We start from the raw sequence: 24387 nt of genomic DNA, 5'->3' as shown, positions 1-24387 counted from the left end.
AGTATACTTGCTGATCACACAGGTACACTGAAAGGGTATTAATAAACCCATTCAGTTAAAGATGCAGCTCTCTATAGAGCCCATGGCTAGTAAGCCGGCAGCAGCACGGCTATGCTGGAATTCACCATGGGCACAACTGCTTTCCATCAGTGTAGCAAACAATAGAAACCATTAGTAAAACTGACACTTGTATGAATTTGTCAGTCTCCTCACATACTGTTCTGTGTTTTGGCAAAGGGCTGTCCTGTGCTGGAAAACTATAATATAGCAATCCTGTTCTAACACCAGATGGGGCTGAAGTCTAACTCTATTAAGAGGATCTTCAGACACATTCATGGTACTAGGGCTATCATATTTCATACATTGACTAAATACATTTCCAGACAAAGCTTTTTGCCAAAAAAATCAGTGCCAAAAGCTTTCTCTCTATGACCTAAGAGATAGAAAGTCTGCCAGATAGAGATCTGCCCAAGCTTTCAGCCTTTGTTTTATATATACGAAGTAAAATGCCTTTGTATTTTTTTGGTCTCTGCCAAGATTTGTTGCTTCAAGACTTTGCAAGCCCATATATTGTAAGCAGAAAAATTACATTAAGAAATAATTCTCCTAAAATCAGACAGAGAGAGAGAGCACAAGAATGAGTGCACATACTAGAATTTTATACTCTGGTTAGCTCCTTCTTTTCATGTATTTAACAAATAAAAGGAGTAAAGTTACACTAATGGGAATCTAATCTAGATGTTTTCTTGGAAAATATTTCTCCATTACATAAAACCTCTGAACAAACAATTTAAACAAAAGGGTTAGTGTGTATGTGTGTGGTTTTTAAGATTTAACTGGGTGATATTATTTCTCCGAAACTGCATAAGCTCACTTGCTCTAGAATCCTATCACAAACCAGACAGCTTTATGGCCTTCCAGACTAAGCATTTTCTGCTAATAACGCTGGGGTAGAAATGAGAAAGCACTCTATTGCACACCTTCATATGACTACATTTCTATGTTTTACCGCTGGCTGTATGCACTCTCATTTGCTCACATACACCGATACTAATCAGTTCTCCTCTAACTCAAGTGAGTCCTACACTCAACATATGAATGTAAACTATAGGAAACTTAACAGAACCACAACACAATGCTCCAGAGTAAAAACTATGGCATTGTCGTAGCTCTGTGCAAACATATATCCCACGTTCCAGGAGTACCACCTGCAGCAATTTAACTTGAAAATAAAATACATGCTGACAGGTCCATTGTAAATGCAGACATGCAACTTGTGCACAGAAGATACATAAGACCTGTAGAGATATTTTAGATCTTTTGCTCTTCAACACCTAATGGAAATGGCTTAAACACAACCATGCTCTCCAACATGACTTTTGACACAGTCTGTGAAACAGACAAGTGCCACTGACTTTTCTCAGCATTATAAACTACAGCTGGGTTTCCAGTTGGCTTCCGCACATGCAGATGAGCAGTTCCTGTAGCATGCTTTGACGCTGCCTGCAGCTGTAACAAAGGGGAAATGAGCACCTTCAAACAAGAGGAAATGTACCTTAAGAGAGCAACCAAAGAATTCCAACATTGTGCTACTTTCATACTTTGAAATCAGAACAACTCCTGTGCTACTACAAATTAAATTCATAGTGACCTTTATATATCTAAACAAGTATTTGCATTCTAAAAAAGATTCAGGCAGTTTCTTCATTGTACATTTTTTTTCTGATGTTTTCTTCTCCCTTTAAAGAAAATATATTTACTGTTTCAACTACAGACTTGCTATTATGAGTGATAACTGTAGTGAGAGTGATTATGAGTGATAACAGATATGAAGTCTTCTTTCAATATTAAAAAATGTAAAACATACTTCACGTGTTCAGGCTATTGCTTCCATTGCTGTTAACAGCAGCTGCAAATTGGTAGAGGGCAGCAGAGTCCACTGAAGATAATGAAAATGCACACAAGTACAACAAGAAAAAATTTTCCTGACGTTGTTCATTTCTAGACTCTTACCCTACTCTCCAAAACAAAAAAGGTCAACAAGAGATCCAGGCAGTCACACATCAGATCTCTTAAGCTGCTAGCGATTAGGTTTCTTTCTTCCATAACTTCCCAGCTTCCATGACAGCCCAGGTAACTGCTAAGGAACAAGAGGGAATGTGCAGAGCTCCTAGCTCTTCTGAAATGACTAGTTTGGATGACAGAACTTACTTGAAGATACACAATCTCCGCAAAATCAAGGCAATAATAACCTTGGATATTAAATACAAAACAGCATTAGGCTTCTAAAAAGAGCATTAACAGTAAATACACAATATCAACATTGTGCATTTCATCCCTATATCTCAAAGCCTTTTACTTAGGTTGATAAACATTAACTACTCACAATTTATACATGGAAACATTGCAGTGCAGTCACATTAAGTAACTTAAATTCACCAAGTGAGTCAGTGACAGGACAAGTTCTGCTCCTAATGTGGTGTTGCAGCCAGCAGATCGTGATACTTCATTCACTAAATGGTTGAATCAGCACAGATAGTTTATCAGCTTTAAAGGCCAAATCACTCTTTGTGTAAATGACAATAATGCTCCTCCTTTCAGCTGATGCACAACTGCATGCAGGAAGGCTCAGTCTGGCCATGTTAGGCTGACGTCAAACAAACAGAAACACAAAAGCATATTTCACTTTCCAGGTCAGAGGGAGAAAATGACAGATTCAGAGTTGCAGTGCGAAGATGACGAAGTAATCAGCTGAGATATCCACATCAGGAAACTGAACCTTGCATAGAAATGCAGAAGTATTTTTGTGGCTTTTATTTGTTGACATCATCTTTGCCGAGTGCACAAAGATAGTAATAAACATGCATTTCAGGCATTTTCCCTTTGTTCTAAGTAATTTCAGGCTGGCGAGTCTCCTTTAGATGTATGCTGGCTGAATCACAATGAAGGCCTTCTCCAGTAATACTTTATACTAACATAATCCAATTAAAAGGAACTTAATTGGTGTGCAACATTCCCTACAATTTCAACATTTTAAAAATGAATAGTCTCAGTAAGTACCAGATGGTGACACGCACTAATTAATCAGGCCTGCTCAATGAATGAGCATATTAAAATGAATGCACCTATTAGACATGTGTTTTCAATGCTGTACGCTGCAAAAAAACTCCCCTTAAATGAATGCCTGCCATATTACTGAGCAATATGCACAAGTGTGCATTTCATCATTTGTAACCGTAATGCTATCACTCTTGGATCTCTTCTTAGATCACTAGATACTTGGTACAGATTTCCTTTTGTCTGTCCTCCTCCAGGGAAAAGGCATTTAGCTTTAGCACTGCTATCCATGAAAATGGGCCTGCAATTTTTATGCTGCAGAATAAATTGCATTGATCAGCCTTCTTATCGGACAACAGTCCAATAAATTGCTACTGAACAACCCATGAACCTCTCACCATTGACAGGTATGTCCTCAGACTGAAAAAATCAGCAATGTGAATCCAACCTAGGTTTCGTATATAGGAGTGCCCGAACACCACAAAACCACTATGGCTTTGTGGTTTCGTCTGAACCACTTATAGGGATCTGGACGGTCACTGATCATCATAAACAACAGTGCAAGTCTAACATAACAAGAATAAAGTGATGGTTATTCTTTGCCAGTATCTGATTTCTGTTTCTTTTAAACTTTAACATAATTATAAACATTTTAAAAGACTTTTTGGGAAAACCAAAATGCTCCAACTTCACACATATGGTTCTGCTTGGGTCGCAATGGGCTGTGGAAACACTCAATCTCCCAGAGAGTGTCAAGACTTACTGACTTAGGCCCACTGAACCATCTAGCACAGATAACTGGGACCACAAACAGATGTGACGTGCTAATTAGTTTTTTTTTCTCCTTCATGCCATAAAAAAAATGTCATCTTAAATTTTACATTATTCGTCCAACTTCAAAGGGGAGCAAAACCCCAAGTGAAGCTAACTGCAACATCTGTTAGATACATGAAATACAACGCAGAGAGAAGAGCTTCACAGCCAGAGAAGTCATGGTCCCAATTTGAAGGCATGTTGAGAAACACACTTGTTTACATTCAGTAACCAGCAGCACTGTGCTTTGAATAACCTTGCAGCACTTTAATTAATGAAATGTATATCAAGAACAACAACAAAAAGCGCTATATAGTACCACAGCAGAGTTTGGAAATAAAAGCTGAAGTATCAATATTAAAAAACGTGAGTAGCGCAGAACGAGTATTTTATAATACAGATTTTTGTAGAGAGGAACAGTGACTCAACAATTTGGTGAAAGATCAAGAAATAGACCCTGACTCTTAAGTGTGATGCCCAGTTCAGTCATGGCACTTACTTCACAGGAGGTATGCCAGGGAAAAATGTGAAATTAAATACTGGCGAATGGCATTATGGACTGCCACAATTTTATTCCCAAAGTGGACTAATATTCACTAATATTGGATCATTGTTGTAACAAGCCAGAACTGTGACTATGGCAGACAGCACAGATGGAGATTTCCATAAATGCTAGGCATTATCATTTCTGTTAAAAAAGAAAAGTTCTATCTTGTTGCAGATAGTTTTGATTTTTTTCCTTCCAGTTAGAACCGAGTGCCCTGGTAACTGTCCAAGGCCATAAAATGACAGTTCTGCAGAAAATGCAATGAATCTGCAGTGGATATTGAGAAGGCAATGACCTTGACTAAAAAGTTGCCAACATACTTTAGAACCACTCTTCAGCACCATGGTACTATGCTGCTAAGATATAAGGGGTATGATGGATGGAGAGAACAGAATCACTTCCACCCGAAGTACTGAAAAAAAAGCCTAGTTGCAAACTTGCTCCAAGACAGTATGAAACAATCAGGAAAACAACTTCAAACTGATTCTGTTTTTAACGTCTCACACTGTATTTTCTCTCCTTTAAAATGAGTTTAAATTACATAAATATTTCATAAAACTAAGTTAGTGAAGGAAACCCTTGAATATGTTTTTTCTACCTAAAACTTGCAAGAATAAAACTTCATGGAAATAACCAATGAACTGGAGCAAAAACCTGCCTAGGGCTAGACAATCTGTAACGCTTCAGAAGAAAACAGGCATTTCTTTACGATTTACCTAACCCAAACAGATAATGCCACAGATCAGGGAAAAGGCAAGAAATACCCTCAGGATCTGCCCAGGTAATCTGATTAGATTCTGCATCATCACACTGAGAACACAAAAAACAGTAATAAGGACAAGCTCTCACATTTGGTGCTGAGGCCCAATAGAGCAGCCAAGGCATGTATTTGAATATGAACTCTTCTGAGTTCCAATAAGAAGAGATTCTTAACTGGAGAAAACTAATAAAAAATTTTTTTTCCCTTTTGGAAAAATCATCATTTAGCATTAATAAAACTTAAATTTATAATGAGTATTTGGACATATATAAATATGATCATGTTACAATGATCATTCAGACAATGTAGCACAGTATATTCTTTAGGTATACTTTACTTGCACAGAAAATGAGTTTTCATTTTTTACCTTTTAAAAAGAAAAACCCAGTAAGATAAGCCAGACTTATAATTAGTTTGTTTACCTTGCTTCCTAAAAAGGGCTGTGTACAACATTCCAAGATCTAGCAGCAAATTAAGGGTAAGCACATCAGCTGACAGGAACAAGCATGATAATTATAATTAAAAAAAAAAAATTTAAAAGTCCTCAATTTCAGTGCACTTAAGTTTGTCCCAACTCTATTTTAGCAAAGTTATGAGAATTAAGCCCTTCACAACATATTAAAAATGCACCCCTACGACTATACCTTGACCAATCCCATTATCTTTGATTTACCTTTCCTGGGCTCACTGCCCTTTGATCTTTTTTGCCCATTGTTTAAGCACATGAAATCATCTAGAAGAATAAACTTTACCAAACCTTTACTAAACCTCTCCAAAATGTATTCACAACAAAGAAAAAAGAAATACCTGAAAAACATTATACTGCTTCTATAGTTACAAAACCCAGTAACAGCAGTGGTTATCCTTCCGCTGAGCACAGCTTGAGAATGAAAACAGTGTATATCATCACTGTATTATTGAATTCATCAATTCTGCAACTTCAATTTACTTAAAACTCTCTCCCTTGGACTACTGCAACCTCTGGCTCCACAGATCTTTATGCTGAACCCCTGATGCAGCAAAAACCAATATTGCCAAAAATACATCAATTTCAGTTTAGCAAAGTAACTTGTGGATAGCAAAATACAAAAGAGTATTAGAAAGGATATGAAGGACCTTACTAAAAAGTAGCTAAAGACAAACAAAACAAACAAAACACTGTAGTGTCAGATGCAGGTAACTTATGAGAGAACTAGTGGATTGCAGCCAGTGTAAGAGGTCAGCTACAACACAGAAGATAGAAAACACTGCAGAGAAGCCAGATGAGTACTCCATCAGTCTCAAACCCCTCTGCAAGAGCCTTATGAGTTATTTAATAAAGACTTGAGAAAATTAAGTTTAAAAATACAACACTATCAGCCATTATAAAAAATGAGATATTAAAAATAACTCATAAATTATCAAAGAGCAATAATTTATCAAAAGAGCAAAAGCACAGGAGGGCTGGACTGTGTAAAGCCAAGAACTGTGGAGAAACTTGAGAACCAGGTGGCTGAGCTACACATAGAACTATGTGGTCCCTTATCAGAACCAGGCATCAGGACAGCAAGGAGCTAAGCACAGTATGAATGGGACATGGTTTTTATCATGACTTCTGTGAAGGAAACTTGCTCTTCTTCCCACCAAACAATGAAATAATGGGCAAAAGGGAAACGGCACAATTTTATTTTAAGTTTTTTAAAAAGTTCTCACAAATTACTAACTGTAAGACATGCAAATGGTGCAACATAATACGCAAGGCAACCACCAGATCACATGCTTTCAGTGTAAGAAAATCAATGACATGATTTACTGAATATTGTGTTCACTTCTATTTATGACATCTCAGGAGGAAATGCAGCATTAAACAACCACAAAAATATTTTTAGGGATGAAAAGCTTTCCATATTAAGTGAAACAAAAAGATTAGGATAGTTTAGTTTAGAATTGAGACAAATAAAAATAGTATTATATTAAATGATCCATCACATAAAGAAGATAGACTGGGTGTTCCCATTTAGTGTCCTTCTCAAAAAAGAGAGCAACAAACTTAATGCAGCGTATTTACATGAGTAAAAAGGAAATTATTCCATATAAAATGCTTCCTGAAACAAGCTGGCACTGAGATCAAGAGGTCAGCTGGATTCAGAAAAAAAGATTAGACTTCTATACACAGGATGAGACACTGACAGTTGTATTAGGTAGGGTAAACCCAAAGCTTCCAATTTCAGTGCTTAAACAAACCATTAACTATTTGAGTTGAGAAGAAAATTCACTCATTAGGAAATAATTTCTTTATTGTCCATTTAGGAAGTTTGGGCAGCGTGAAGGACAGGGCCACTGCTGGCATCTGGGTGCCAGACCACAGCCAGCACTGTTTCACTGCAGTACGCTTCCTGGCACTACGCTGCAGCTGCATGCAAGGTGCCCGTCTCATGAAATCGCGCACCTGTTATCAGTCCCTTCACACTCGCACATCCTGTTCTCCCACTTCACCAGATCCGATGCATCAAACCACAGAATACAAGGTGTTGTCTTAAAGATTCCTGGTCTATACTCCTCCATCCAACATGCACTACATATCCCTTCCACCTCTGTATCCTATGCCCCTTTTGTTTAGGATTTTACCTATGTAAGCTTTCCTTTGGCAAGGGCCTTCTCAAAATTAATCTCTGATAACAATATGATTCTGTTTCTTCCTTTTTATCAGATCCTACTCTTCACTTTCAGTGTTTTTAGTTTAATATAGCAAAATAACTAAATGGTGAAATAATACTAATATCCCATTATCGCCCAGTGGTAAGGCATTTCTCTTCTCATCCCACACTTTGTTTTGTCACTCTTGTGCCAGGCTTATACCTCAGCCCTGGAAACATTCTTTGTGTTCGTTTCTACTTTTTATGACTACATGACCATGTTTGATATTGGGCAACTGGGACCTCAGGCTATAAAGTACTTGGGCCAAGTAACTGTGTGTTACACTAGCACATACCTTGCAATGATCCATACAAATCCATAGCAATGCATAAGTAAGATGGTGGCAATTACAAAGCTAAGGAAGCCAGATGGAAGTCTTACAAAAGATTAGTACTGTTTGAATGTTGTCATGCTACTACAAAATAATCAGGGTAAGATGACAAAGGAATGATATAAAAGGGATTTTTTCTGTACAACTAACCTGAACAATTTAACTTTTCAAGACACATACATTACTAGTTTATGGTGGAAAAGATAAATAAAAATAAGCCACATACTGATATCTCATTCACTACTTGGGGGAGCAAGTGCCTGGAAAGGGCTTGAATCTTTGTAAAAACTCCTTCAGTTTCCCATTCCACAGCAACCATCTCCTCCCACTGCCTTCCACTTGGTGCAGTCATTTTGCCTTGTTCCTTGCATCTGCGATCAAAGACAGGCATTCTAATTTGAGGATCTCTTTGATAATCTTGAGAAACTAGCTACAGGTAATTTTTTGGCCATCAAAGCTAGTTTAAGCAGCTTATTCTCACTCAGGCTGCTCTTGTAATTAGTATGTCATTTATTCATCCCCAAAAGCTACTTTACCAGGCATGATGAATGCAAGAAATTTTAATCTGCAGTCATAAGCCACAGCAATGAAATGAGTGATGAGCTGTAAGTCAGGTTAAAGATATTATTGTTTACTAGTGTTGAAGTTAAAAAGAAAACAACGACACTTTACAACAGACATTCTTCGGTACTCCTTATGCTTTGCCTAGAATCCATCCCCATAAAATGGGAAGCCACCACTGATGAGAATGCTATTAGGGATAAAAAGCACCACCATAGGTGAAACTGAGAAAGGAATTAGCAGATACTGAAAATGTATGCTTTTAGCATTCATAATAAACAAGAATTAATTTTTTACTTATTCTGATGATTTAGTCTTGTGTCTGACTCTGTTTTAGGATAACACACCCCTAAACACCAGGATTGCGTTCTCCATAGTTTCTCTATGCATTACCCTGCACAGATTTCCACTACGCAATGCTGCTTGCAAAGCAGTATCAGTCAGAAGTAGGAAAAGATGCTATTCTATACCTCTGTGTGCACAGGTTCTCACAGAGAACTCAGTTGTACAGAGAAAACAAGCCTTCTGCTAATACAGAGCCTCCTGCTTCTTTTTACCATTTGGTACCAAAGTGGATTTACCATAATGGTATTAAATACAACTACCTACATTATAAATGATTCACCAAGTACAAAATCCTAGTACGCTTGTAACAGCAGTCTGGAGACAGACCCAAAAGCCAAGAAAGTCAACACCTTACTTAATTTTAAACACTGCATTGTGGACCATTGAGAAGAACCCGGTAGTTTCCATGCTCTTTAGCCCAATTGTCAAGTTAGCAATATCGCAGCCTCTGCAAAATCTTCAAGTCCACAACACAGCAGTGTTCCAGACACCTTGGGAGGGGCTCCGGGATGCAGCTGTATCCCTCCATGGTGACAGAAAAGGACTAACAGCAAAACACAGGGCATCTAACAGTCAGTAGTCATCTGTTTAGGCTACCAAAAAAGATGTGATGTAGGGCGGGGGGGCACCAAAACCCAGTAATTTATTTTAGTCGACAAAATCTGATTCCATACTTAAAAATAATCCATACATGGAAGAGCTATGCAGTGACAGAATTAGAAAAGAAATGCAATAGAAATTCTGTATTAGTTTTTATCTTTACATTCGATGACAGTTTTTTGCAGCTAGGGAATTTGCTCAATTTACTTCCTGAGAGAAGAAATAGCCTTCGTTTTCAAAGATAGTTGTTTAGACCTATTGAGTATGTAAATCACTATAATTTTTACCCAGCGCTGTAAGACGAGGAAAGGGAAAGAAGGAATCGCTTACTGCTTCTGAGAAGGCTGACTTCATGCAGGCAAAACCTACCCTAAGAACCAATCTGCTTTGTGGGCAGCAGGAGCATCCAGCTGTGTCCAGCCACTTAAAAAACAGGTGGCTTATCACAAAGAGCAACAGCATCCAGAGTTGAGCCTGGCACACCACCACTGCTCCCACAGTCCCTTCTGCTCCAAGCGTTCCTGTGAGCCCAGGCTGCCCATGAAGCTGCTCCTTCCACGTATGAACAGCCATGCTGTCAGAGCGCTCCGATACTAATTAAGAGGCTCCTGATCATACTTGAAAATCACAAGCTTGAAACCTAGCCAGTGCTCATTCATGGGTCAGGACACAGTGTGAAACAACAAAGCTGAAACACTGTAAACAAGCTCTAGCAAAGGAAAGAAAAGAAAATCAACATGAACGTTTGTTTGCAGAAATGGCACTCTTAAATTCTTTTTCTTTAGCTCTTCTTTACAGATATAAATGTCTTCCTAAAGGAGTTGATTGCTAAACGTAAATTCTGCTACCTGTGCTTGGCGGAATCCTAAAAATGCAAAGCTTCTTCTATCCAGAAAAAACACAGTGTGAATTTTCTAGTCTTGTACTGCTAAGATGACTCAATACTAATCCACAGGGATCTGAAGGTAAAAGCAGCATCACACTCATCTGAATTCTTTGCCTTTCAAACAAGGTTTTTATGACAGCATACTTTATTAGCACACAGGACCGCTATGAGTCCACAATTATGCAGGAATGGATTTCACAGAAACCACACTAAGCTCAGGGCAATTACATTCTGTCACTGCCAACCTGAGTGAAATATGCAAGGCTACTATTACCTGCCTTCTTGGAGGGTCTTGAGGGAGGTTTTATTCCTACCATATGCAACACTATGCCATTTTGAACTAAGTTGTTAACAATACTAAGAACCAGTCTAAGAGAAACTGAGAGACCAAGACCTACCCCCCCGTCCACATAAGCAGCATCAAGTTGCAAGGCAGTGGCAATACTCTTCCCACTGCTCCCTGTTGAGGTCCTGGGCTCGGCCTCTATAGACAGGTCAGAAGACAGTATCAATACTCCATCAAATAAAAAAAATTGCTCAGGAATCTAAATCATACTTCCTTGATGCTGCTTCATCAACACTATGCACAAGAAGGTGATGTGTATGCCAGGTCTCCCAAGTATGGTCCATAGAAGAGACTACAGGCTTTCTGTAGTACTTAATCTTGCAATTTTTACAGAAGAAAAAACTGTACAGCAGTTTTCAAGGTTATGGGCTCAAACGTGCTTAATAACACATGGTGGCATATGTTATATAAACAGTATATGGGATCCCAACTGTTAGTCAAATAGTGAATTGCGATGGTAACTGCAACAGCTATGCAACACAGTGTTACTCCTTCCTCTTGCCCCCATATTTAAGTACTACTGGTTCTACTTTGCCTTTTTTTAATAACAAGCTGCTCAAACCTTTAATCACTAGTGACTTTTGTGAATTGTTATTAGCACCCTTGGACTCTTGCTCCAAAAGACAACACAGCATTCCTGGAGCTTCATACGCGTGACAAACACAATGGAAACAAACCCTTCCTACTCTTGAAATAGATTCCTCTGCATGTGGAGTCCAGGCACTGTACTTTTAAGTCCAGACTGTTACCCGGAACTCACGACAATACAGTGGTCATGACTTCCACAAGCTTTTGAGGATCTTCACTTCTCTCAGTGGAGTCAGGCAAGCCTGGCCTAAAGTCCTTATTCCCAGTTTACAATTACACATAATAAATACAAATTATTTGCGCTCAAGCCTTTTTTCAATGCAGTCAGTGAGTATCTCTGCTTTCAAATTTTCTGCTCTATTTAAATTTTTTTTTTTCCCAGACTACTGATAAAAACCCCTTGACTAATTTTAGGACAAAGATTAATACACAGCATCCCATGCCAACTCGGTAACAACCTCCTACTTAGAATCAGTTTCACACCTATCACCTATAGCCAGGCCTAATCCACGTAATATATACTGCATTTTTATAATTTTAATTTCTTAACAACATAGCAAAATATGAAATGAAATTAAAACATACTGTATTCAAAAGTTAATTTAGCCTTCTGTACACTTGTTAACAAAGATACCTATTCATAGCTCACTAAAATTCAGCATCTGGAAAGAAGACATAGAGAGGCATGAGGAAGAAAGGACACGTGGTTTTGCAAATACAATGAATTTGTGTTTTATTTTAAAGCTATTTTAAAAAGCAAACCTTTTGGTTTGCAATAGTATCAGGCAATTATTTAACAGAAAAAACAGTCTGAGTAATTTGCATAAAGATTCGAGGTTTAATTTTTTGGATTTCCAGAGATTTGCAGAAATATTTTTTGGCATAACCAGAAAATTAATCACTAGCTTCACCTTCTATGGCTGTTTTAAGTACCCCGTACTCAAATAATTTCTGATATAACAGTCACTCAGAAAAGCGTCAGCTTTTTTAAGTCAGCTGTTTTAAAAAGCCTTTTGCGGAAACCAAGTATGCTAACGGTGATCCCAAAGCCTTAATTTTGGTAGAAATTGCAATATGTCAAACTCAACAGAGGCAGAACTATGATTGGATGCCAGAATGCAGTATGTAAAAAGAAATTAAATTACAAAATTCAGTAATAGGATATTTATCAGCTGCTTATCACATCTGTATGCAATTGTAGGACTCAACCCCTGTGTTGCTTCATACAAATATGCTGAGAAACTACAGCAGATTTGCTCTGCATTGCGTGGGTTTTCAAAATACATATTAATACAAAATTTTTTGCTACATAGAAGTTCTGTCGTTCCCCCCCCCCCCCCCCTTTTCTGTAGAGAGCAAAATAATTTCCTTACTTTCATATGGTATTGCATGGACAGGAAGACTAAAGAGAAAAGTGGAAAGACAAAAAAGCTAACAGCATTTTTCAGAATACAGTGGTGGTAAAAAGCAGTTTCATATAACCTCTCATTTACGTTCACCTCTAGTTCTGCCAAAGCAAGATATTGCCTTATAAAATATGGCAGCATTCAGCAGGCACCACTGCGATAGAGCCGACCCACTCTGCTTTAACTCTCCGAGTTTCTCTAGGCTGCTGTCAGGAAGCAGGTGTGCAGCGAGTTACAGTTGCACCATTTTAGTGGCGCTTCTGCTTTGCTCCAGTTGACTGCTGTTCTGCTGCCAATCCTGCTGCATTTTGCCAAATGCAATTCAGTACCAACATACTATACGTCTGTTCCAGCAGAGAATTCTTCCAAGTCTGATATAATTCAACATGATTAACAAAAGGACGGTTTCATAACGCTAATTAGCATTGTGTAGTCAGAAGATAGACTGTAGGCCTGTATCTCTAATGTCCTACGTTAAATTTGTTCTCTAGACATAAAAGACTGGTACATTAACCATGTCTTATTTTCACATTTTTCTTTTCAGAGAAGCCTGGATGAATTGTAATGCACACAGATAGTCTGAAACACTCAGCAGATGATTTCGCTTAAATCTCAAGTAAGACAAATTAGACGAGATCTTCAATCACTGCCTTGGGATGTGTGGGCGATGTATTACATTTTACAAGTAACAGCATTTGGAAAAATTCAGTTTTTACTCTTCAGCTGCTGTACTCTTTTAATTACATGCTAAAACTTGGAGAAATAAGAACTGGAAAGGAAAGGAGCAGAAGAGAGACTTCACACAGATAATGAGATGGCTGCTTGCTGAAATTAGGCAACACCATCTTTAATGTCTGCAGCACTGAGCTAAAAGAGGAAAAAAGCAGATTCCTCATACTGCCCAGTGCCTTCTCTTCTAGCAATGGAGTGTTCTGTAGTAACTAGTTTTAAGTGAGATAGGAAGCTCTAGCAGCAAGTTCACTACTTGAGTGAGGGTTTTTATTTTATATGGTGTGATGGAAGAACTAGTTTGAGGCCATGTAAAAGTAATAAATTCCGCCGCAAATCTTGGTGAACCTTTAATATGCCAGGATCCACAGACAAATGAAAAGTCTCAAAAGGTCCCTGGAATCTTACTGCTTGGCATGCCTATTCATTTCCTGGTGCACACTTTACTTTTACACTCTGAAAATAAAGTGTAAAGAAAGAAATGAGGAAGAGCTGTCAAACTAATTTTTTTTTAAAGTCCAATTTCAATCTTCCCTATGAAGAATGTGATTGAAAAACTCTTGTAGTTATTGTTGTCCAAGGATTATAGGTTTTTTAAGCTGTTTGGATGGATTTAATAAGTTCTTCCAGAACAATATGGACAACACCTTTGTTTTCTTGTAGATGCAAATATTGGATTTTTATACCAGATGCAGCATTACTACTACTGCTAAACATACTCAAACAGATCTCAGGTGAGTACATACTTTTCTTACCCTGGTAAGCAAGCTGTGAATCTTACGTGTTCAAAGGTTATGCATCAGGTGGCTGGCTTAAAAGTTTTGCACAACTAAAGCACAACTGAGAGTATTATTTTCCTTCAATATTATTATTGTAATAGATGTGGATAAATGGAATACTGCAAGTATACAGCTTTAATTGAAACGTAAACTGCTTGTTGATATTGTCTCTTTCAGTTCTCCTTTTCTAATCATGAAAATGATTCTAAAAATTGCTGTGCCCAAAACATTTGCGAAAGAGATTGAAATCACTATCTGAAAATTTAGTAGTAGTAGTTTAGGGGTTAAAGTCACATAAATAGTGCCTTCTTTAAAAACACACCTGTGTAGTTTGTATATTGTAGTAGCAGAGAAGTATATGTTATACATATGTATAAACAAACACAGAAAAAGGAAGAAATTCACAAATATGAAATATGTTGGTATATTTCTGAGATCTTCAGATTGAGATCTATGTAAGACATACACATCACAGGCAGAAAGCTAAAATAAGTGTGATCAGATAAAAGAGGACTTAGAAGATATGATTTAAAAAAAAAAGAAAAAACTATACTACTAACGAATCCCAGGAAAAATTAACGTAGACAGCCAGCTTATCCCACTGAAAGATGTAAACCTACTGAATATTTAAAACATATCTCTACAGAAACCAGTCTATCAGAACATCGCTAGCAACAATACACTAAAACCCAGCTAGTCACTCGTGGATACCTGTTGTACCTGACTCCCTCTGAGATTATATGGCTTTGCCCACAGCAATGGTTTTTAGAACTATTCCCACTGTTGCCTTCGCAGTGGGTCTGCTGTACCAACACTAACATCAGGAACATTTCACCACCACACCTTTTGAAACATTCAAAACAAAATTTTCGCCCCTGGTGAATGTAAGCAGCAACAGCTGTTTGCTGTAGCACTTCGGCTGGTACGGGTGGCTGAAGGAGGTTATTTTTGTGCAGTATTTACTGAAATACACTCATTAATACAGACCTACACATCATTTACAAAGTTCTAAAAAATAACTTCCGATACAGAAAATACAATCCAGCTTTTAAACAAGCACTGTAAATCTTCAATTAATATAGTAGCTTTGTGGACACAAGCACATGCAATTTATGGCAATTTCTTTCTTTACTAGGAGGAAAGGAGAGGTTACAATACAGTGTTAGGAGCAAGAAACTTCCAAATCCAGTTCTAAAATTAGCTTCAGCTTTGATAAATCAATAAACTCTTTCCCGCCCTTCCCTTTTGCCTATTTCTAAAGTCTTTCTTCTTTCTCCTCTCCTTAGACTGCTCATGTGCTTAATCTGATCAAAATTCTTTAGGGATGTCACAGGGATAAATAGCGCTATTAACAGCTACTAGCTTCCATTTGCTTTTCAGAAATGGGTGCATCACACTTTGAGGCATTATATACACTATTAGGTATTCACAGGATGCACTATTACTGAGAGACAATACACAGAGAAAGAAGTGGAGACTAAAACAATTTTTGCCTTAAGAGGAGGATCCTCCAAGTGTTTTGCAGAGTGTGCTCCAGGGCCATTCAATTGTTCTACAGCGTTAGTATTTCAAGCAGAAGACATTTAACTCTGTTTCTTCCAGGACCAAAGTATAAATACAGGGAATCGGGTATTTATCCAATGCAGGTAACAAGATTTCTACCTAGCAATTTTATGCAACTTAAATGTAAACGATGCATGAAAAATGTATTCTTAATAAGTGTTAAACACAAGTGTTTTAAACAGAGAAGTAGGGAACAGCAATGATCTCTGTGTTTCGTCATCACTGACAACTGCAGCCCTACAGCCCCGAGGAGCCTACAGTTCTTACCAATCTGTGATCAAATTAATAAAGAGCAAGTGCAGCTTCAAATAAATTATGGGTACTTTATTATGGGCATTCTGAAAGAGACAGCTATGAAACATTGCCTTGCTAAACATTATACAAGTTCTTACAAATATTCATGCGCGACATTTTACTCTAAGCATTTAATCATTTCTTTACAAAAAAGGAATGGGGGGAAAGGGGAGAGGAAGAAGTTACTGTTTCCTCAGTTCCAAAACATTCAAGGCAACAGAAAAGACAAACTTGTGCACAAGTGCTCTATAAATTAGACAGCACCAAACCCAGAAACTTAAAAATGAAAAATTTTTCAGGGAGATTTTTTTTTGTTTTTAAAAAAAATTACACCTGAAGTTTTAGAACAGTTTGCAGGTACTAAACTAATGATTTCCTGATCATGTGAATTACTTGAATTTTGATCATTTGAATTTCTATGTCATCAGCTTTTGAAAAACAAGATTGATCTATTGCTTCTGACTTTTGTATGAAGACAGATTTAGTTGGCTATACTTCTCTGCATTTTGAAAACCCTGTTGTCAAAGACAAACCTAACGTCACAGCACCAGATAAATATGGCTGCTTTGCAATGGCGAGGCACTGTGCAACTCAGAAACTCGATCCATCAATACACAGCTATTGTAAGCTAAAACAGCAAAACTGAAAATCCTGCCATCACCCCATGAAAGCAGTGCATTTTTAACTATATTCTATGGCATGCAGCCTCTTGATTAAGCCTCTCTGACTTAAAGTTTATCAATAGTACTGTGAATTAATATAGATTGCAGTAATACATGCTGACAATACAAAAGCCTGTTCACAAGAGCCTTGTGCACAAAAGAGAGAAGACTGAAATACAGCTTTGACATAAAATTATAAACCTAATATAAAAGCTAAAAGATGTACAGTAATAACATTGGAACTCCTCAGAAATCACACAAGCAGAGACAGCAGTGAGGGACCGGCTTGGACCTCCTGCCTCGCTGTGATCCTGCCTCCAAGCCAGACCAAGATAACTGACTCTCTGCCTTTGACATGCTTTTACCTTCCTTTTTGTACCAGGAACATCACTTCTTGTCTGAGAAACGCGTTACACTATAGCTTTGGGTATGACTATCTTTGCAGTATCTTTTCAGATACTACACTCTGGACATACCTCCCCATTCAAGATGCTATAGCTATAGGGGAAAAAAAAAAATCCAAGGAAATGCTTATTAACATAGACCCAACTCATTCACACATACCTTGGCTGGCAAGTAGACCTAGTGTTGGCTGAACAGGGTGGTAAAGCAACATCGATAGCGGAAGAGGCTTATTGCTATGGTACTTTTGGTTCCCTCTTGTATCAGTCAAGTCAGATTGCTGTCAGATGTACCTGACTCTGCTCTCAGGCGTATCGGACAAGTCTCAGCAGAGTTATTCAAAGCACATAATCATGTTTAGAAATACAAAGCAAAATGAAAAGTGGTGCTGCCTTTTACTTCCCTCAGGAAAACTGCCTCTTGCAAATGGTTTTATCATTTTCATTATATCCTGTTTGATTTGCTTTACCATCTTGACTGCAACAATAGCTAAGACATAATAGGAAAAGATTTTTCCACAGGCTGGTTATAATTACATTAAATCTCAAGTGAGATAGGACATTTAAATAAGAAACAACTGCAGAGTCTGAGATAATAACATACCAAGATACTAGGCTTTTTGAGAGCACTGTTAAAACGACGCATTGAACATTACAGTGTCCTCCAATCACGTTTCAACACAAAAGCCATTTCTTCTGTGGCACACCGCTGTAGAAAGAGGTCAGCAGTTATTGCAGTCAGTGTTCAACTCTGAACAATTATGAAACATTATCCCTCATGCTGGAAGTTACATAGATCTTTGCAACATGAACTGCGAGATACATGCTTAAACTTCTGCATGAGGTGAGGCCGCTGGGAACGCAGGGTCACTGTAGGATTAATAACCCTGTGAACCACAAAGAGTTGAGGAAGTTTTGAAGAGTTTCTGGATTTTGTTGCAAGTTGTACCTTTAACATTTTGTCAGGATAATTGAATTCTTTTAATGTGCTTGGAGAACATATCATCTTTAGATTGTTGAAAACCACTGAAATATAAACATGCTAAATGGAGACTGTGGCTATGTGGTCTATAAACACAGTGAAATCTGTCATAGTCCCAGAGTTTATATGTTTGATGTTATAAGCCACCATGCAGCTGTGCCTCCAGTATTGGTGTTTGTGGAACCCTGCAGCAAATTCCCCTGCTGGAAACCAAAACTGAAGAAAGGGAACTTATGTGGGGAGGGAAGGAATATAATTACCCCCCGGCACCTCCCTTTCCTTTGGCTAAATGCTAGCCCAGGCTAAAGGGAGGGAGAACAGTTGGCCTGCAGGAATGATCTGGACAAAGGTATCAAGTGCACCCTCAGTAAGTTTGCAGATGACACCAAGTTGGGAGGGAGGGTTGATCTGCTTGAGGGTAGGAAGGCTCTACAGAGGGATCTGGACAGGCTGGATTGATGGGCCAAGGCCAATTGTATGAGGTTCAACAAGGCCAAGTGCCAGGTCCCGCACTTGGGTCACAACAACCCCATGCAGCACTACAGGCTTGGGGAAGAGTGGCTGGAAAGCTGCCTGGCAGAAAAAGACCTGGGGGCATTGGTCAACAGTTGGCTGAATATGAGCCAGCAGTGTGCCCAGGTGGCCAAGGCGGCCAACGGCATCCCGGCCTGTATCAGAAATAGAGTGGCCAGCAGGAGCAGGGAGGTGATTGTCCCCCTGTATGTGGCACTGGTGAGGCTGCACCTTGAGTACTGTGTTCAGTTTTGGGCCCCTCACTACAAGAAAGACATTGAGTTGCTGGAGCATGTCCAGAGAAGGGCAACCAAGTTGGTGAGGGGCCTGGAGCACAAGTCTTAGGAGGAGCGGCTGAGGGAACTGGGGTTGTTTAGTCTGGAGAAAAGAAGGCTGAGGGGAGACCTTATCGCTCTCTACAACTACCTGAAGGGAGACTGTAGTGAGGTGGGGGTTGGTCTCTTTTCCCAAGTAACAAGCAAGAAGACAAGAGGAAATGGCCTCAAGTTGCGGCAGGGGAGGTTTAGATTGGATATTAGGAAAAATTTTTTCACCAAAAGGATTGTCGAGCATTGGAACAGGCTGCCTGGGGAAGTGGTGGAGTCACCGTCCCTGGAGGTACTGAAAAGACATGTAGATGTGGTGCTTTGGGACATGGTTTAGTGGTGGACTCAGCAGTGCTAGGTTGATGGTTGGACTCAATCTTAAAGGTCTTTTCCAACCTAAATGATTCTATGATTCTATAATGCGGGAGGACAGTTCATCAATTCCCTTTGCTCACAGCTAGTTACTAAACAGACTTAACTAACATCAGACCATGTATAAGTGATTCAGTAGTGTATGGCTAGAGCCGAAAAAGTTATGTACATATAGATTTGGATATCAGTTACTTATCTGTTCAGCTGTTTTTCCATAGTCATCATAGTAAAGTTTCAAGGAAATTATCTAGATACTGAGGATTAAGAGACTTAGTTTCAGTCAATAAACAGAATCTGTGATTCTAAATTCTATGCTTAGAGAATATAAACTTTCACAGCAGCAGTTTGGTAAATAAAGCATTCTTGTCTAAATAGCAAAATGCATATTAATTCTCTATTAATAACATAATCAAGTACACAAAAGAAAATTGAAAATGTTTATTTTGGCACACAAAATTTATTTTCTTGTGCGTATATTCTATACTTCAGATTTGCAACACTAAAAGTGCTCTGATGCACTAATTACCTATGTTTGTCTAGTGAACAGTGCCACAGCACTGAAGAATAATTGCTCATATGCAGAAAGTTGAGTAATAACAGCTACATGACCACATTGCAAAAAACACTTTCTAAATGTAGCTCAGAGATACCCGCACAGCCACTGCTGGACATGCCTCTTTGAACAGATCTAAATCTGAAAAGAAAATACAGACCCATATGAAGGTAATCAGTAAAAGACACATGCAACTGTTACTCCTTAAGAAAATGCTTAATTTGCCTTTAATGAAGGCGGCAGCATTTCACTTGTACATCTTCCTCTATCAACTATTGTTTTTGTTAACTTCCTTTAGGCCCTTACAGGACATCTGTAAACTAAAATTACTTGAAGATGCTCACCTTCACGTACCCTCACCACTTCTCTTGTACTGGCTCTGCTGTTCTCCTAACACCTCTGAACAGACTCAGCTTTCAAACTGCAGCAAATCAACCTGTGGATGGGGAAGAAGAGTCGTTTTCTGTCAGGTCAGCAAGTTGAATGGGCTCATGAAGATAAGCAATAAGCAACAAACATTCAGCACAGAGGGGACAATGCTGCATGGCTAGGAGCAGCACTGAGGTAGCTGTTGTAGCTCTATTACCCTCTGCACCCCAAGAAGCAGAGAGATTTCAGCAGATGAACAGCAAGTTTTATGTAGCCATCATGGCCTACAGACAGGTACTGTTCTAAAGCTCTTGGGCTTACATTGACTGACTTATGGTGTTGCATAAAACCTTTCCATTCTGTTCAAGTATACCTTTCAAATGAATACTTCAGTCATTTAAAATTACCGAGCAGTCACCTCTGTTGCAAGGGCCATATTAGCACCATTCTTCTGTCCAACAGATTCCCTAGGGCCAAATGTTTTCCTTGGGAACTCTAAGTGACTCAGGTAAATTACAAAAGATGTGACCTTGTTTTACCGGTTCTCAAGATACAGACTAGTGTACTTCACGTGGGGCTATGGACTGGTATTGCCTATTTACAGACGCTTTTAAAATATAATTTCATTGCCTGCTTCCCCCCCGCCTTTTTTTTTTTTTTTTTGCACAGTTCCTGGCATATACCTTCCACATTGGATACCACTGAAATACCAATGTGTAACTTTACATGCGAACTAAACAAAAGGTTATTTCTTCCCCAAAAAGAGTAATAATTTGAAAACTTGCTAGTCTTGTTTATGAGTGGAAATAAAGACTGATAACAACAGAGGCTGCACAGAGCACAGGTCACGATGACCCAAGTGCTGAGGAGAGAAAGCAAGATGAGGAGTGTTTCCTGAAGCTAGGACATCCATAAAAGTGAATGCCAGTACTGCAGTGCTAGTAATTCAGCAGCATAAGGACAAAAAAAGGGAGCCTTACTTCAACAAATTGGATGTGATATATCGCGCTTTCAGTGCTGTATCCCATGGCTACTGAATTACTGAATCTTCATTGACTGTTTTATGTCACATGCACTCCTGATTTGCTATCCAAGTTTCTTCCTACACAGACTGGTGGTCTCTCATTAAGACCAAGATTTACAGAGCACAGATTTCAGATTTTATAGAACCCACTGTCCTTTCTAAAGATCCACCTTTTCTTCTAATCAACTGAAATAACACTTTTTGGCTATGACTCATGGTGGGTTTTTTTCCTTCTTTCTTTTTTTTTTTTTTTTTTTTTAGATTTGCAATGCATATTTCTCAGTCAGACCTCTAAGGATGTTGATAAGATCTGTGCAGTCTCTCTTAGTATGTGCCCCCCTTTAATTCTTTGAGATACAAATACTTTTATGTTACAAGAAATGAGGACAACAGAAAGCTGCAGATCCCATGAATGTAAAAATTGTCTTGAAGGCATGGAACAATTCAGCCCTAATTACAGCCAGCTGGAGTCTGCTCTCTTTGCAGTGATACTTAGATAATTAACCAAATACTGACTGATGCAAGACTCAAGTATGTCACTACCACTCAGATATTCAAGGTTAATTTTTGTATTCATCACTGAAATCAAGCTTAATGGATATTATCAGCTAAAGTCTTGAGAATCAGTAACACACAGTCATACAGTTAGGCAAGGATTATTTTTTCCCTCAGTGATCTTGGCGCTATCTTTCTTAGCTGCAGAAGAAACGTCTTTTCCCTTAAAAAGGCAAACTCATAATTTTTTGTTAATTTAATACCTGTTAAATTCACTTAGTTTAAGCCCTAAACTTAAATACACTGAAGCCACAACACTGATGTAATAAAATAACCCCCAAAATGTTCCGATAGGCATTACTGTAGTAATACACATTTATTTCTCACAGTATGCCATCTTAAAATTTGTGGGTTTGTGTTTCTTCCTAAGTAAGCTTTATATGGATGTTGAAACCAAACAGTACTATGCCAAGTCAAATATACTGATTTGACTGCCAATGCATATACTCTGAAACTATTACAAAAGAGGATGGCAGAGATAGCGTTCAAGAAGTCTGAAATGTTTGGAAGGCAAAACTGCTAACACATCCCTCCTTCTGCTTGTAATGAAATATTTTTTTTAAATTGTTACGTACCTGAATTGTATTTGCAGCAAAAAACAGATTTGAAAGAGGAAGTCAGTACGAACAAGAGAAAGTTGTCTTCCCTAATTCTATTTTCAGCAGTCCTTTCCCTGAAAATATGAATTTTTAGACAGATTCAATCCCTCTGATTACACAGCTAGTTAGTGCTGCACTGATGAGAAGAAAACATTCTGTCACTGCTTTTTATCAAGTGGTAGCTCCTGCAACTTTTATTTCTAATTACTAATTCAAGAAATCTATTGTGAAAAATTTGAAATATTTTAACCTGCTAAAGATGTTTGTAAAAACAGCGATACACCACAGAAGTTGTTGGTAGAGATACAGTGCAACGAGAAACATAACTAATCAATAATTGTTAGATCTTGGGTGGGGCTATAAAGAAAAAAAACATCATGCATCTCAGTTGCATACTTAGAGTGTTCTTAAAAAATCTGGGTGGGGAGGCAAGAATCTAAAGAATCTGGAATAGAGATCCTTCATTTTGTATTTTATTTGTCCTCACACCTTCTTATCTGGTATTGAAAAATAAACAATCCCAATTACGTTTGCACACTGTCCAACATACTCCTTCAGCAGGAAAAGTCTGAATTTTGTCAAATGTCTTTGGAATGCCACTGTAACACAAATCACAAAGTATCACCACAACAGTGCAAGTTAAAGTGTAACCTGCAGTTTTACTCTGAAGAATACACAGAATTTTTATTACCAGAAATGGAAAGTAATGGAATAAAAATAAAAGCTTAGCAAAAAAATAGGTTAACTCGTATAAAGAATGAAATACAAGACATGGCTGAAAAAGAAAGCAAGCCAGGTATTTTTGGAATTATTTTGAAGTCTATTAAAATCCCTACCTATTCACTTATGAAGCATTTTTCCTTAATATATGTGCTAATGTTCATATTCAAGATAGTGATGATTGGGCTGAAAAAATTCCTGCTTTGTAAGAACAAAGGAAGAAAGACTATGCATAATCAGCAATTGTTTCTGAAAGCATTTTCAGAGTTATACCGAAGAGAGTTAAGGAAATTCATGTTCGAAAGGAAAAGTTGCATTCTGGATTAATTGCTGAGAAATCCTTTGAACCTGAGAAGCCTCCAATATTCCTATTATTTTGTGTTAAAAGGTGAGATAAGAGATGTTGCTTATGACTGTATGAGGTGGACGCTGTAGTGTACAGGGGGAACCTGACTCTGCCCAGAACCTGAGGACAGTGGGACTACCTGCGCTGCATGAAACACAAGCAGCTTCCAGCATTTCAAATGCATGCCTAGGTGACTGCATTAAGGAAATGGCTGTGCTGCAAGAAGTGAAGACACCGTCCCTTAACATAGCATGCAGTGCTGCTATCTTACTTCTGTCGCTCAGGTATATTTTTAGATGTCGCTGCTTTCTGTTCTCTCATTCCCTCACTCTGCTCTTAATATTAACAGACAGGCCAGAAGGATGATATTTACATAATTGCCTATATGCCATTTCCTAATAGGGAGAGTATGGAGCTAATGTAATGTCATGGTTTCAGCCCAGCTGGTAACGAAGTACCACGCAGCCACTCGCTCACTCCCCCCAGCCATGGTGGGATGAGGAGAAAATATAAAGAAAAGCTCGTGGGTCAAGATAAGGACTGGGAGGGATTGCTCCCCACTTATGGTCAGCGGCAAAAGACGGGTTCAACTTGGGGAAGAAACGAAATCAATTTAATTTACTACAAATCAAAACAAAACAAGGATATTAGGAAGTAAAACCAAACCTGAGAACACTTTCCCCC

The 24387-nt window shown here is 38.4% G+C and overlaps 1 protein-coding gene across 7 annotated transcripts in view; it reads right to left on the bottom strand.

Moving 5' to 3' along the window:
* PEAK1 (pseudopodium enriched atypical kinase 1) overlaps window positions 1-24387 on the bottom strand; it is a 125248-nt gene that overhangs the window by 42764 nt on the left and 58097 nt on the right. For 2 of the 7 annotated variants that reach the window (XM_069797880.1, XM_069797887.1), the window contains exon 3: window positions 20435-20526. The exons of 2 other annotated variants lie outside the window; for them this stretch is intronic. The gene's annotated coding sequence lies outside the window, so the exon portion shown is untranslated. Of the gene's footprint in view, window positions 1-20187; window positions 20232-20434; window positions 20527-22613; window positions 22712-24387 lie in introns of all 7 variants that reach the window. 3 more of the 7 variants (XM_069797885.1, XM_069797881.1, XM_069797883.1) reach the window with 3 other exon arrangements.

Source organism: Haliaeetus albicilla, chromosome 12 (assembly GCF_947461875.1).
Source record: "Haliaeetus albicilla chromosome 12, bHalAlb1.1, whole genome shotgun sequence".
Classification (NCBI taxonomy): Eukaryota; Metazoa; Chordata; class Aves; order Accipitriformes; family Accipitridae; genus Haliaeetus; species Haliaeetus albicilla.
Note: the sequence above shows the minus strand (reverse complement) of the source record. Positions and strands in the feature narration are given on the sequence as shown.